Source organism: Cervus elaphus, chromosome 11, assembly GCF_910594005.1.
Source record: "Cervus elaphus chromosome 11, mCerEla1.1, whole genome shotgun sequence".
Taxonomy (NCBI): Eukaryota; Metazoa; Chordata; class Mammalia; order Artiodactyla; family Cervidae; genus Cervus; species Cervus elaphus.
The window spans coordinates 60,596,231-60,611,510 of NC_057825.1; the positions used below are offsets into that span (position 1 = coordinate 60,596,231).

A 15,280-nucleotide genomic window follows, 5' to 3' on the forward strand; every position below is an offset into this window, starting at 1 on the left:
AGCAAGAAAAGTGTCCGAGTTTGGCCCACTTGGGCAGTTAAAGAGAACCCCACCACTCATTAACCAGCCCTAAAACCTGCTAGGTGAAAAATAAATGAATTCATTAAATGCAGAAATAGGGAAGACCTGGAGGCTTAACCAAAGAAATCCCAACTTCCAGAAAAACAAAGGGAGTGTTGGGCACAAGTAGATTTATGACCAGGAGTAAAGGCTGATTCCCAAATGAGGCAGTTCAGTTATACTGAACTGTCATTTTGGTTCAGCTATTTCTAGCTGTGCACGCAGGCACCTAGAGAGAGAAGTGTTTCTCAGAGTGTGGCTGGCCAGGATGGTTGGTGTGGCTTATCAATTCAAGTGGTCCAGATCTTTGGTCAAACCTGTGGGGAAGTCATTCGGGAAACACAGGGAGAAGTTTCAAGACAATGATGAGCTCTTGGGAGAATTATGACTCCAGTTTCATGTTAGCGACTGCCTGTGATGAATACAGCCTCAGGTTTGGCTTAAGAAAGGCTGTTCATCATACTTTATCAGTTCCTCTCTGATTTATCACCTGCTTACTGAGGACCAGCCATCTACAGGCAGGGCCCTCACTAGATACTGCACCTTCCAGCTTGACTTGCTAGTGCTTGCTTCTCTCATCCTCTCCAGGTTCCAGGTTCCTGGCTCCAGCTTCATCCTCTAACATAACTGCCTTTGGGCCATGTAGACTCCCTTCAGACCTCCCTGTTCTTGAATAGTTGGGGCTCTGAACATTCCTGGCACCTGCTATTGTCTTGTGTAAAAAATAACTCCCCTGCCATTGCATTTAGCCCCAGGCCTAAACAATGACTGTGCTTTGAATAATGCATGCTGTTCTAGGGCCTGCACAAGAACAATGGGGACACAGATGAGAGAGTTCCTAACTCCACCTGCATATTAGAGGACCCATCAGGAAAGGCCTTCTTGCATAGAGGAGATGGTCAGACTTTCTCCAAGGGAAGCAGAGTGGGGGCTGAAAGTAACTCCAGGGAAGGAAGCAGCAGAGGAAACACTACAGAGACATGAAAGAGGATGTCAAATTAATAAAAAGCCCACCCACTCCTAAGGAAGTGAAGTGGTCACATTTAGTCTGTGCCCTTGGCTTCCACCACTCTTTCTGTAAGGGACTGTAGGTGACAATAATTTTCATTGTTGCCTTATTGGCAAGCCTATCATTTTTCTAAACTTTAAATCTCACAAGGAGCCCTGCAAGATCCATTCCCAGCTGCCTTCTCCTTGTCATCCATCTTCCAAGATGGATAATATTCTTGAGAGGCCACATAGGACAGTGGGAAAAGAAAGAGTTGTAGAGTCCTGTAAAGTGAGTTTAAATCCCAACTCCACTAATAGCTGTGTGACACTGGACTGCTCACTTCTCTGAGATACTTTCCTCATCTGTAAAATGGGGGTGATAAACATCCACCAAATAGATTGCTCATGAAAATAAGAAAGAACATGTGCAAAGTAAGCCCAAAAAGGTTTGGCATATAACCCCTGTTCAAAGATGTTAACTGTTGTTATCCCAGATTGTAAGATGTACTGTCTCATCCTCACCCTGTGAGCCCTCTGGTCCCCTCAGTGCCTGCTCCTACTGAGCAAAGGTAAGAAGTGGCTTAGTCACTGATGCAACATCCAGCACTCCATGACCTACATCCCTGCCTCAAAAACACTGGGTTCCCCATTCTGCATCTCCATGGGGACTAACCTTTATCCCGTGAAGCTTTAAAAACTAATTGCCACGCATGAACAAGCCTTCTGAACCTAAAATCAATTTCTTAGGTCAGAGAGGTCAGACTGTGGCACCATGTCCTTTTTCTTTTTGCCAGTTTGTTGTTCCATTGCCCCCTGGGTGCTCAGATGTGTGCTTCCGGAGCAGGTACAGCCACTCCTGCCTCTCTGTTTCTTGGTCTTTCAGGCTCTCTTCATGCGTGTTGAGTCAGCGGCCCATGGGACATGTTTTCCTAGGCCGCAGATGCAGGGGCTTGTACTTCTTGCCCTTATAGAATTTCTATTTCTGAGTCTGGTTAATGATGGCGATGGATTTATGAACAACTCGGATCTTGGAGAGTTTGGAAGCCATGCCACCTGTCACTTCAGCCACACGCAGCTGAGACAGCTCCACCTTTAGGTCCTCTAGCTGTTTCAGCAGCTCCTCCTTCTTCTTGCTGCAAAGGTCTCAAACCTTAGTCTTGGCCATGGCTGTAGAGTCTTGTGGCACTGTTTTCAAACGCACTCCCAGAGGTCCGCTCTGAAAATCAGGGCCATAGACAGTTCCAGATCTTAAAGCATGTGAGACAGGCTTTTACTTTCAGGCAGAGTGACTTTGAGGCACCTCTCACTTTGAGGGATGTCTAAGGAAAATCTAAAAATTACATTTGCAGTCCCTTTCTTAAGTGAGAAAAGTACCAACTTCTTATTGGTTTGTAGATTCTGACAGAAAACCAATTTGAACTCCATGAGCTGCTAACTTTAAGTGGAGGGAAGGGGAAGGGAAGAGTTAGGCATGCTGAAATTCCCTAGAGAGTTACTGAGGTTACTTTTTTCCAGAATTCTAGATGAGTGGCAAGTATCTTGGTTGTCCGTGAAGAGGAGATGGTAACAGGACACTGTGTTTTGAGTTGAAAACAAACACTTGTTGGGATTCCTGGTAGCCTGTGCTGCCCTGGGGATCCTGGGGCCAACTGGCTCCCAAATAGGAGCTGTGAAAGAAAACTGGCAGCAGAACTCAGCTAAGCTGCAACCTTGTGAGCTCCAGTGGGAGGGTCACCCCGGCTGAGGTTACTGCTGAAGGAATGGGTTCATCCTCCTTCAGAGAACCTGAGTGGCTCTGTGGGGACACAGACAAAAGCCCCTTTGTGGAAGGCTGCAGGACCTTCAACAGCTGCCACCACGTGGCAGCATTGGGAGGACAGTGGATCCCATTGCTCTCTCCCTCGTACATCCTGGACCTTCTCAGATCATCTCAGGTGAGGAGTGTGACCTCAAGGAAAGGCAGAGTGGTTGGAGGTTACTTGCTATGCCAGTGGAAAAAAGAGAGTTGCTCACATTTGCACCCCAAATTTGCGGAGCCATCTTGACTGCTTCCATATGCTGCTGAATTTAGTCCCAATCAATTGTTGTTGTTGTTTTTAGTCACTCAGTCGTGTCCGATTCTTTTGCAATCCCATGGACTGTAGCCCACCAGGCTTCTCTGTCCAGGGTTTTCCCAGGCAAGAATACTGGAGGAGGTTGCCATTTCCTTCTCCAGGAGATCTTCCCAACTCAGGGATTGAACCCATGTCTCCTGTATCAGCAGGCATATTCTTTACCACTGAGCTACCAGGGAAGCCCCAGTCCCAGTCAGTAGCTGCACCTAAAACCTGATGAAGCAATCCAAATTGAATGCAGTAAAGGATACTTGACTGTCCAGTTAAGTTGGACAGTCTCTGGGGTTTTTCCAGGTGTCTGACTCAAAGAACAGGTGCTGTGTGAGAGATGAGGGAGCAAACAAGTGAGCATATTGAGAACCTCTGAACTGACATCTCATGCTACTAGAGCTTCATGTCAAAGACATGTTAGATGGGGTTTTTCCTGACTCAGTCTCAACTGAGATGTGGGCAAGTTTGGGTAAAGGCCAGCTCACAATGTGCAGAATTCACAAAGGAAATTTCCAGATCTGGTTCTATGGTCCTCAAGCACTGTTGCCTACTTGAGAATATAGAAAAGCCTGTATCTAGAGAGGAGAGAGGAAGAAGAATTTCGAAAAGATTTATCTGGAGGTTGCTACTGCCAAGTTCCTACTCCCTTTCAGGGAGGATCTAGAAGCAGCCTCTGTCCCTCAGGCATAATGAGAGGACTTCTATGGTTGCAGTAGAAGACCTTGCACTGTGTTTGCAAAGGCCAGAGAGGGTACAGGATATTTTGAAATAGCTAACGAGCTTCCTTGGTGGCTCAGTGGTAAAGAATATGCCTGCAATGCAGGAGATGCTAGTTTGATCCCTGAGTTGGGAAGATCCTCTGGAGAAGGAAATGGCAACCCACTCCAGTATTTTTGCTTGGGAAATCCATGGATAGAGGAGCTTAGCAGGCTACAATCCATGGGGTCACAAAGAGTCAGACATGACTTAGCTACTTAACAACAAGGGAACCTGGACATCAGGACAGAATATGTTGCCCCAAAACTGAACTGGACTCCCAGAATTTGTCAGAGTAAGGATGTGTGAGTGTTTCACAGACAATGAAAAGGCAGAACAACCTAACTAAAGAGGTTTTAAGCCCTGCTGAGAGCTGAGTCTTGGAGGTTGAAGGGACCCCAACAGTCAGATGTGATGCAGAATGGGCCATGAGCACACGAGGGCCCCAGGGGGATGACATCCAAAGGGACAGAAGGAACTGCCCACATCACAGGGCCTGTGGTCAGAGGGATGGGCAGGGAAGCTCTGAAGAACCCACAAGCGTATCACAAGTAAAAGACTCAGCTTCAGTTATCCACTTCTCAAGGAGGCTTTGTCAGAGACAAGTGCCAAGTCAGGAGACTCTGTCTTTGTCCCCTAATTACTCATGTCCAGTCCCATTGCCAGCCTTCTATAGTGGGGGAAACATGAGTTGAGAAAGCAAGAATCTGACTACCCAGGGCTCTAAAATGGCAGATTTTCACCTACCTTCTGCTGCAGCTAGGAGGAAGGGAAAAATTGAATGCTAATTTCATTTTTGACATTTTAATTAATTTACTGTTGAACTATAGTTCATTTACAATAGTATGTTTCTTCTGTACAGCAAAGTGACTCAGTCATGTGTTCATATATCTACTCTCTTTTAGATTCCATTCCCACATAGGTCATTGATGCTGCTGTTTGGTCACTAAGTTGTGTCCAACTTTTTTGCAGTCTCATAGCCATAAACTGCCAGGCCCTTCTGTACATGGAATTTCCTAGGCAAGAATAGTGGAGTAGGTTGTCATTTCCTTCTCGGGGGGATCTTCCTGGCCCAGGGATTGAACCCATGTCTCCTGCATCTCCTGCTTTTGCAGGCGGATTCTATACCGTTGAGTCACCAAGGACACTGCAATATAGGTCATTCAGTTCAGTTCAGTTGCTCAGTCATGTCCGACTCTTTGCGACCCCATGGACTGCAGCATGCCAGGCCTCCATGCCCACCACCAACTCCCGGAGTTTACCCAAACTCATGTCCATTGAGTCGGTGATGCCATCCAACCATCTCATCCTCTGTCGTCCCTTCTCCTCCTGCCTTCTTTCCCAGCATCAGGGTCTTTTCAAACAAGTCAGCTCTTCACATCAGGTGGCCAAAGTATTGGAGTTGCAGCTTCAACAGCAGTCCTTCCAATGAACACCCAGGACTGATCTGCTTTAGGATGGACTGGTTGGATCTCCTTGCAGCCCAAGGGACTCTCAAGAGTCTTCTCCAACACCACAGTTCAAAAGCATCAATTTTTCGGCACTCAGCTTTCTTTATAGTCCAACTCTCACATCCATACATGACTACTGGAAAAACCATAGCCTTGACTAGACGGACCTTTGTTGACAAAGTAATGTCTCTGCTTTTTAATATGCTGTCTAGGTTAGTCATAACCTTCCTTCCAAGGAGTAAGTGTCTTTTAATTTCATGGCTGCAATCACCATCTGCAGTGATTTTGGAGCCCCCCAAAATAAAGTCAGCCACTGTTTCCACTGTCTCCCCATCTATTTCCCATGAAGTGATGGGACCAGATGCCATGATCTTAGTTTTCTGAATGTTGAGTTTTAAGCCAACTTTTTCACTCTCCTCTTTCACTTTCATCAAGAGGCTCTTTAGTTCTTCTTCACTTTCTGCCATAAGGGTGGTATCATCTGCATATCTGAGGTTATTGATATTTCCCCCAGCAATCTTGATTCCAGCTTGTGCTTCTTCCAGCCCAGCATTTCTCATGATGTACTGCATGTAAGTTAAATAAGCAGGGTGACAATATACAGCCTTGACGTACTCCTTTTCCTATTTGGAATCAGTCTGTTATTCCATGTCCAGTTCTAACTGTTGCTTCCTGACCTGCATACAGATTTCTCAAGAGGCAGGTCAGGTGGTCTGGTATTCCCATCTCTTGAAGAATTTTCCAGTTTATTGTGATCCACACAGTCAAAGTCTTTGGCATAGTCAATAAAGCAGAAATAGATGTTTTTCTGGAATTCTCTTGCTTTTTCGATGATCCAGCAGATGTTGGCAACTTGATCTCTGGTTCCTCTGCCTTTTCTAAAACCAGCTTGAACATCTGGAAGTTCACAGTTCATGTATTGCTGAAGCCTGGCTTGGAGAATTTGAGCATTACTTTACTAGAAGGTGAGATGAGGGCAATTGTGCAGTAGTTTGAGCATTCTTTGGCATTGCCTTTCTTTGGGATTGGAATGAAAACTGACCTTTTCTAGTCCTGTGGCCACTTCCGAATTTTCCAAATTTGCAGGCATATTGAGTGCAGCACTTTCACAGCATCATCTTACAGAGCACCATATAGAATTTCCTGTGTTATATGGTAGGTTATTATTAGCTGTCTTTTATGTAGAGTAGTGTGTATATGTCAATCCCTATATTCTAGTTTATCCCTTTACCCCCCTTACCCCCTTCATAATCATAAGTTTATTTTATACATCTGTGACCCAATTTCTGTTTTGTAAATAGGTTTATTTGTACCATTTGTAAGATTCCACATATAAGTGATATTATATATTTGTCTTTGTCTGACTTACTTCACTCAGTATGGCAGTCTCTATGTTCATCCATGTTGCTGAAAATGGCATTATTTTGTCCTTTTTTTATGGCTGAGTATGTTCCATGGTATACATGTACCACGTCTTCTTTATCCATTCCTCCATTGATGGACATCATCTTTGATTTCTTTCATTGGTATCTTACAATTTTCTGAGTACAAGTCTTTTGCCTCCTGAGGTAGGTTTATTCCTAGGTAATTTATTCTTTTTGCTGTTATGGGAAATGGGGTTGTTTTCTTAATTTCTCTTTCTGATCTTTTGTTGTTAGTGTATAGGTGTGCAAGAGAGTTCTGTGTATAGATTTTATATCTGGCAACTTTACCAAATTCATTGATGAGCTCTAGTAGTTTTCTGACAGCATTTTTAGGATTTTCTTTGTATAGTATCACCTTATCTGCAAACATTGACAATTTTACTTCTTCTTTTCTGATTTAGATTACTTTCATTTCTTTTTCTTCTCTGATTGCTATGGCTAGGACTTCCAAAACGATGTTGAATAAAAGTGGTGAGGGTGGACATCCTTGTCTTGTTCCTAGTTGTAGAGGAGATGCTTTCTGTTTTTCACCACTGAGATTGATGTTTGCTGTGTGTTTTTCATATTGTATTTATAATATTGAGGTAAGTTCCCTCTGTGCCCACTTTCTGGAGAGTAATTTTTTTATCATAAATGAGTGTTGAATTTTGTCAAAAGTTTTTTCTGCGTCTACTGAAATGATCATGTGGTATTTATCCTGTAGGTTGTTAATGTGGTGTATCACATTGACTGATTTACATATGCTTAAGAATCTTTGCATCTCTGGGGTAAATCACACTTGATTATGGGCTATGATCCTTTTAATGTGCTGTTGGTTTCAGTTTGCTAATAATTTGTTGAGGACTTTTGTGTCTATGTTCATCAGTGATAATGGCCTGTAATTTTCTTTTTTGTGATATTCTTCTCTGGTTTTGGTATCCAGGTGATGGTCATCTCATAGAATGAACATCAGAGTGTTCCTTCCTCTGCAATATTTTGGAATATTTTCAGAAGAATAGGTGTTAACTCTTCTCTAAATGTTTAATAGAATTTGTCTTTGAAGCCATCTGGTCCTGGGTTTTTGTTTTTTAATCACAGTTTCAATTTCAGTACTTGTGGTTGTCTGCTCATATTTTCTATTTCATCCTGGTTCAGTCTTAGAAAACCATACTTTTCTAAGTATTTGTTCAATCTCCTAGGTTGTCCATTTTATTAGCATATAGTTGCCTGTGGTAATTTCTTATGATCCTTTATATTTCTGTAGTGTCTTTTGCAATTTTTCCTTTTTTATTTCTAATTTTATTTATTTGCATCTTTTGCCTTTTTTCCTTGCTGAGACTTGATAAAGATTTATCACTTTTGTTTATTTTCTTAAAGAACCACCTTTTATTTTCATTAATCTTTACTATTGTTTTCTTTGTCTCTATTTCATTTTTTTCTGCCTTGATTTTTATGATTCCTTTTCCTCTATTAACTTGGGGTTTTGTTTTTTCTTTCTCTGGTTGCTTTAGGTATAACGTTATATTGTCTATTTGAGATTTTTCTCGTTTCTTGAGGTAAGGTTATATTGCTATAAACTTCCCTCTTAGAACTGCTTTTGCTCTATCCCATAGGTTTTGGATAATTTTCTATTGTCATTTGTCTCTAGGTATTTTTAAATTTCCTCTTTGATTTCCTCAATGATCCATTGGTTATTTAGAACATATTGTTTAGCCTCCATGTGAATGTGTGTGCTTTTTTTAAAAACAGTTTCCCCCCTCTAATTGATTTCTAATTTCATGTCATGGTGGTTAGAATAGATGCATGATGTTTTCAATTTCCCTAAATTTACCAGGGCTTGATTTGTGACCCAAGATGTGATCTTTCTTGGAGGTAGTTCCATGTACACCTGGGAAGACAGTGTATTCTGCTGCTTTTGGATGGAATGCTCCAGTAAACATCAATTAAGTCTATCTGGTCTAATGTGTCATTTAAGGCTAGTGTTTTCTTATCTATTTTCTGACTGGATCAACTGTCCATTGATTAAGTGGAGTGTTAAAGTCACCCACTATTGGGTGTTAATATTGATTTCCCCTTATAATGGTTGTTTGCATGTGCCTTATATATTGAGGTTCTCCTTTGTCAGATGCATATATATTTACAATGGTATGTCTTCTTCTTGGATTGAACCCTTGATCATTAGGTAGTGTCTTTCCTTGTCTCCTGTAGCAGTCTTTATTTAAAGTCTATTTTCTGATACAACTATTGCTATTCCAGTTTTCTTTTGATTTCCATTTGCATGAAATATCCTTTTCCAACTTTCAGTCTGTTTTTGTATCCATTCAGCCAATCTATGTCTTTTGGCTGGAGCATTTAATCCATTTATCCATTTACATTTAAAGTAATTTTTGATATGTGTATTTCTATTGCCATTTTCTTAATTATTTTCAGTTTGTTTTTGTAGGTCTTTTCTTCTTTCCTTCCTCTTTTGTTCTCCTCTCTTGTGGTTTGATAACCATCTTTAGTGTTGTGGTTGAGTTGCTTTCTTATTTTTGTGTGTATCTATCATAGCTTTTAATTTGCATTTCCCCTGAGATTTTGGTTAGCAGTCTCTCTCTCTCTCTCTCTATATATATATATATATACACACATATTCATATATACATGTATATACATATATATATACATATATACATATATATATGTATATATGTGTATATAGATACATATATATATACACACACATATATGGTGTCACTGTTGTTGTTTAGTCACTAAGTCATATCAGACTCTGTGACCCATGGACTATAGCCCACCAGGCTCTTCTTTCCATAGGATTTCCCAGGCAAGAATACTGGAGGAGGTTGCCATTTCCTTCTCCAGGGGACCTTCCTGACTCAGGGATCGAACCTGCATCTTCTGCATCGGTAGGCAGATTCTTTGCCACTAAGCCACCAGGGAAACCACTATATATATATTCAAGTTTAAATTGCTGGCCTCTCAATTTCCCATTTCCTGCATTTGTGCTTGCTTCTTCTTATGGTTGCTAGTTTTGATGTCATATTTGTGTATGGATGATTTCCTGCTTTTACTTTAGGTTTTGTTTTACCAGTGAGGTTTCCCATTTGTGATTTTCTTGTTTCTAGTTGTGATCTATTTTTGTTCCTCTGCCTAGAGAAGTTCCTGTAGCATTTGTTGTAAAGCTGGTTTGATGGTGCTGAATTCCAGCTTTCGCTTTTCTGTAAAGCTTTTGATTTCTTTGTCAAATCTTTGCTGATAGAGTATTCTTGATTGTAATTTTATCCCTTTCATCAAGTTAAACATATCATGTCACTCCCTTCTGATCCACAGACTTCCTGCTGAAAACTCAGCTGATAATCTTCTGGGGAGTCCCTTGTATGTTGTTTGGGGTCATTCCCAGTGCTTGGCCATGGGCATAAGAGAGCTGGCCCTAGTGCTGACAGGCATGTAGGAAGGTCAGCAGTTATGGGTGAGAGAAAATCATCCCCAGCAGGGGTCTTTCCTAGTGCCCAGCCATTGGTGCAAAAGAGCCGGCCCTGGTGTTTTGGGGTGTGCAGGGAAGCCAGGAGCCACAGGCGTGAGAGGGCTGGTCCCAGTGACAACAAGTCATGTAAGGGAGCCAGAGACTGTGGGCCTGAGAGAGCCAGACCTGGGAGGGGACCCTGCCAGTGCCCATGAGGCCAGGCTACCATGTGGGAAGAGAGGCTGCAACGGCGACCCTGCCCCTCATGCCTCACTTAGCAGTGGTGCTGGCCACCCACACCAGTATTCTTGCCTGGAGAATTCTACGGACAGAGGAGCCTGGCAGGCTACAGTCCATGGGGATGCAAAGAGTCAGACATGACTGAGTTACTAACACTTCACTTTTTGCTTCTATGGCAGATCAAGTTTTCTTCAGAAACATTCCTAGTTGCAAATTTCCTCACTTCCACTCCTTTAGGCTGTCTCCTCACAGCCCTTCCCAGGTTTGCTCTCCAACCCCAGGTTCCAGCCCCCAATCCCCACTCACAGTTGCAGACACATGTCTTAGGGTAGAGTGCACAGGGCTGTGACATAGACTGTCTGTGTAAGTCTGACTCTGTCTTGCATGCCACAGATCGCTTACTGAACTCTCCTCTGATGGCCCCCTAAGTTCTCCTTCTGTACCAATTGATCTTCCTCCTGGTGAAGGGAGTTCCCCAGATGTGGGAACCTCTCCTTCAGATCCCCCTACCCCGAGAACCAGTCTCATCCTGCTTCCTCTCTTCTTTTCCTCTTCTTTCTTTCATCCTACCCAGTCACATGGGGATCTTTCCTGCCCTTTGAGGTCTCTCAGGTCCTCTGCTAGTGTTCAGCTGGTGCTTTGTGAGAATTATTCCATTTGTAGATGTATTCTTGGTGCACTTGTGTGGAGAGATGAATTCCATGTCCTATTGCCCTGCTATCATGATCTCCTCTAAATATCATTTTTGGTAGCAGTTTCCCTTTCATGAATCATTACTAAGGTGCAGCAGTGTCTCAAGATGGCCTACAAATAGATGATTAATGCCAGCCGGTGTCTTCAAGGCCATGCTTTATATGAGAAAAGTGTTAGTCACTCACTTGTGTCTGACTCTGTGAACCCATGGACTATAGCTCACCAGGCTCCTTCTATCTGTGGGATTTCCCAGGCAAGAATACTGGAGTGGGTTGCCATTTCCTTCTCCAGGGGATCTTTCCAACTCAGGGACTGGACCTAGGTCTCCTGCATTGCAGGCAGATTCTTTACCATCTGAGTCACCAGTGAAGCCCACCACCTTTTCTCCACTTTCTGTGACAGTCCCTCTGTCCTGAATTTTTATTATTACATAAACTAGCCTTTCTAGCTATTTGGGTGAGACCTGTATCTTTACCCAGCACTGTTTCCTTGCCATGCCTTGTTGGGGCTTTGGAATACAGAGGAGGTGCAAGAACAAGAGCTTTTACCCTCAAAGCCCTGCCAGTTACTTTGGAGAAAAGTCTAGTGACTCCACTATGACATTAGCCAGAAGAAGAAATAGTCCAGGGTCAGATTGGGTGCCCTTTAGCTCAGAGATCATTGAAGCCAATGATCTCCTCTTTCTCTTTTCCTGTCTACGCTGAGGACCCTGTGGTGAGGGCCTGCCTTGTGAGTCCTGTGCCCTCCTCTCAAAGAATGCTGCCATCCTGGGGCTGCCCTAAGTCTGATAATGCTCTCCAGGGCCCAGGGAGGGGGCTGATGTGGCAGTCTCAGTCCTGAACCACCCTGATTTTCCTAGGTCATAGACGATCTCTGAACTCCCTCCCCCACAGCTATCCCCCAACCATCTGCAAGGCACCAACCCCTCACCCACACCTCATGTCTCTCCTGCCTCTGTCCCCCTGCAGCATCCAGTCCTCTCTGGGCACTAATCAGTGTGGGATCTTGGCTGCACACAGGAAAAAATTCAAGAGCACGCCATACTAAAGTGAAAGAAGGTTAATTCAGGGAGGAAACACACTCCAGAGACAGAATGTAGACCATTTTGGAAGTCAAGAGAAGCAATAGGGTATGGAGTTGTTCGTTTTTACAGGGGTGAGTAATTTCATAGGCTAATGAGTGGGAGGAATATTCTAGCCATTTTGAGAAAGGGTTGGGGATTTCCAGAAATTGGGCCACCATCCACATTTTGACCTTATGTTCAGTCTTAGAACTGTCATGACACCTGTGGGTGTGTCATTTAGCTTGCTGATGTATTAAAATGAGCAAACACTGAGTCTCCAGGTCTAGGGTAAGTCCACTGGTACACCATCTTGGACCTAGTTGGTTCTAATCAGTTTGTGTCTTGTCCTTGGACCATGTCATCCTTTCAAATGTTGTGCCCTGCCCCTTTCTTGTCTTGGGACCACACTGTGATCCTCATTTTACAGGTGATGGAGATCTAATGAAGGTGAGCCATGATGTGGATACGAAGCAGTAGTGTCAAACAGAAGGAATGTCTCTGGCTCTGATCTATTCACTTAGAGAGAATTTTTAAAATTTCATCTTAAATTTAAGTTTTTTAAATTTCATTTTAAAGATTTCCTTCCTGTCTAATGTTCTCCATCACCTGTTGTTCTTCTCAACTGTTAGCCTCTCCTCAGTTATCAACTCTAGCCCATAGCATTCTAATAGGTCTTTGTGAAATCAACGGGGCCCTGTGGTGTGTAGTGTTGTCACTACTTTATAAAGATGAGTAGGAGAGAGAATTAGGTGCCTTCACTCAATCTCCCAGGCTCATATAGCCTCTCTCATTCATGTGTTCCAAGCTCTAGTAAATGACCCCAACTTTTACTACCACGGCCCCAGGCAAGAAACCTGAGGCTCATCATAGATGCCATTTCCTTCTTCCCCCGACCCCGCCCCGGTCCTGCCTCCCCTGCGCATCAATTTGGTCCTAAGATTGTTCTCTCTCATTGGTGTCTCAAGATTTTCTCTCCTCCTCCCCTTCATTTCTTCTGTATTACTGTATAGTATTTATTTCTGCATTTCTGTGTAGTATTGATAAGAACAAGATGTTATCTGTGTCTCAGAGAGGACTCTCAGTCCTCAGATTCATATTAAAGAAATATAACTTCATCTAGATTTACTTCAATTTCTATTTGGAGCTCCACCATCACGAGCAAAGCCATTGTTCCATAGGAAGAGTGGAAATTTAATCCCAGTATGTTTTAGTTCATCCCTACCCCACCTCATATTTCTCTGCCTCCTCTGGGCCATCTCTGTGATACCACTGCCTATTCACTAGACTTGGGTCCCCTAAGATCTCTCTGGAGTCTTACTGCCCTTTCCTTTCCCCACTCAGTCAACAACTCTGCCCAGATAGCATCATCAGCAGACCCTCTTCAGGACCTACCTGATGCTCTGGGTCTTGGACTTGGGGACCAACCATTCCCTTATGGAACCTTCCTAACTCCAGACTCCTAGCTTCCTCCCAGCCCCACCCCGCCCAAAGGAACTTTTAATTATGACTTTAGACTAAAAGGCACTCCCTCTATTGTGGTGTTTACCCTCAGAGGCATCTCACTTAATCTTCTTAGTGAGCTTGAGTTTTAGCCAGAGACTATTAGGATATTTTCTGCTATTGCTCTCCTTCCCTGAGAAAATTAAACTGGACCAACTTCTGGGATGGAGATGGCTAGGGGAAAGTTCTGAAAATAAATAAATAAAGGAAAATACACAGAGGAGAAAAGCACCAATATCTCAAAATATTACTTTAATCTTGTGTTTTATTTTCTCAGAAGAGGGCTGTTGGAGGATGGAGGGAACAAAAAGTGCCCACCAAAGTGAGAGGGCATCTTGAGATTGAAAAATGAGGAAGGCAGCTGCATATAACCAATGGATCAATTTATTATAGGGTAACATACTCACAGGGTGGGATCAGGGTGGGATAATAGGAAAGCATTCGCAAATGCATTCCACACCAACTAGAAGCCATTGGGACTGTTTTATAGTCAACCTAGGGTATAGGAGTACATGCTTGGAAATAAGATATGCATTCCGATGTCAAGATTTATGAATGAGTAACCAGTCTCATGGGTGCCAGGATTATGTCAGCAAAGGTCTCATCATTGTTTGGGTACTAACAGAACATAGAAGTCACCTGGTCCTGTGGAGTGTGTGCTATGCTCAGTCACCTGTTTATTAAACAATATGTATTAACTACAAAGCCCTTGATAACAGATAAGTAATCTGCCACAAAGTAGAGTCCTGAGTAGGGTCAGTGGAAGAACTGGAGGAACTCTATGGGCCCAGGATGGCATCAATTATTCTAACAGCCATACAAAGATCCTATCTCTAGGTCAGATCATTTTATTGTGCTTAACACTCAAACTACCAACTCACTAACTTTACTTAGATATCTAAGAAGCACAATGATACAACATAATTATTACTGTTTTGAGCATTAAAAATCTCCATTGACACTACCCCTGACACAAAGCAGAATTAACAATAACTTCAAATCTATACTTAAGTCATATACGTTCATTCCACTTGAGGTAGCATCAACTTGCTAATATCATAATCACAGAGAAGAGCTCCACCAACTGGGGAGCTGGTTCTTGTATGTTAGAGTAGCTAAAGAATTAGGGGCCTGATATCAGTTGGATGATAATGGCTTCTGATTGGGTAATGAAGTGAAGTGAAGAAGTGAAGTTGCTCAGTTGTGTCCGACTCTTAGACAATAGCATGAACTGTAGCCTGCCAGGCTCCTCCATCCATGGAGTTCTCCAGACAAGAATACTGGAGTGTGTTGCCATTGGTGGGGTGGTACTAATTAGGAGGTTTGTGGCTTAAGCTTTCTCTAAGAAATATTACTTAATGGATTCCAAAGTGCTTTGTTAAACTTGTGGAATGTAATTATAAGAAATATTCTTCTGAAAATAAATACACAAATTAAACAAAAAAAAATTTTAAGGAAATATATTCTTCTGAAGGACTGTTGGGTGGAGAGTGGGAGAAATCTCTCCATCAATGAAACAGGAATAAAATTCCTAGTTTCAACAAAGGTAAAGGGCA

At 42.7% G+C, this 15,280-nt stretch overlaps 1 pseudogene; it reads right to left on the reverse strand.

Moving 5' to 3' along the window:
* Positions 1–1,807: 1,807 nt before the first annotated feature.
* On the reverse strand, positions 1,808–2,215 carry LOC122703120 (annotated as a pseudogene).
* Positions 2,216–15,280: the final 13,065 nt, after the last annotated feature.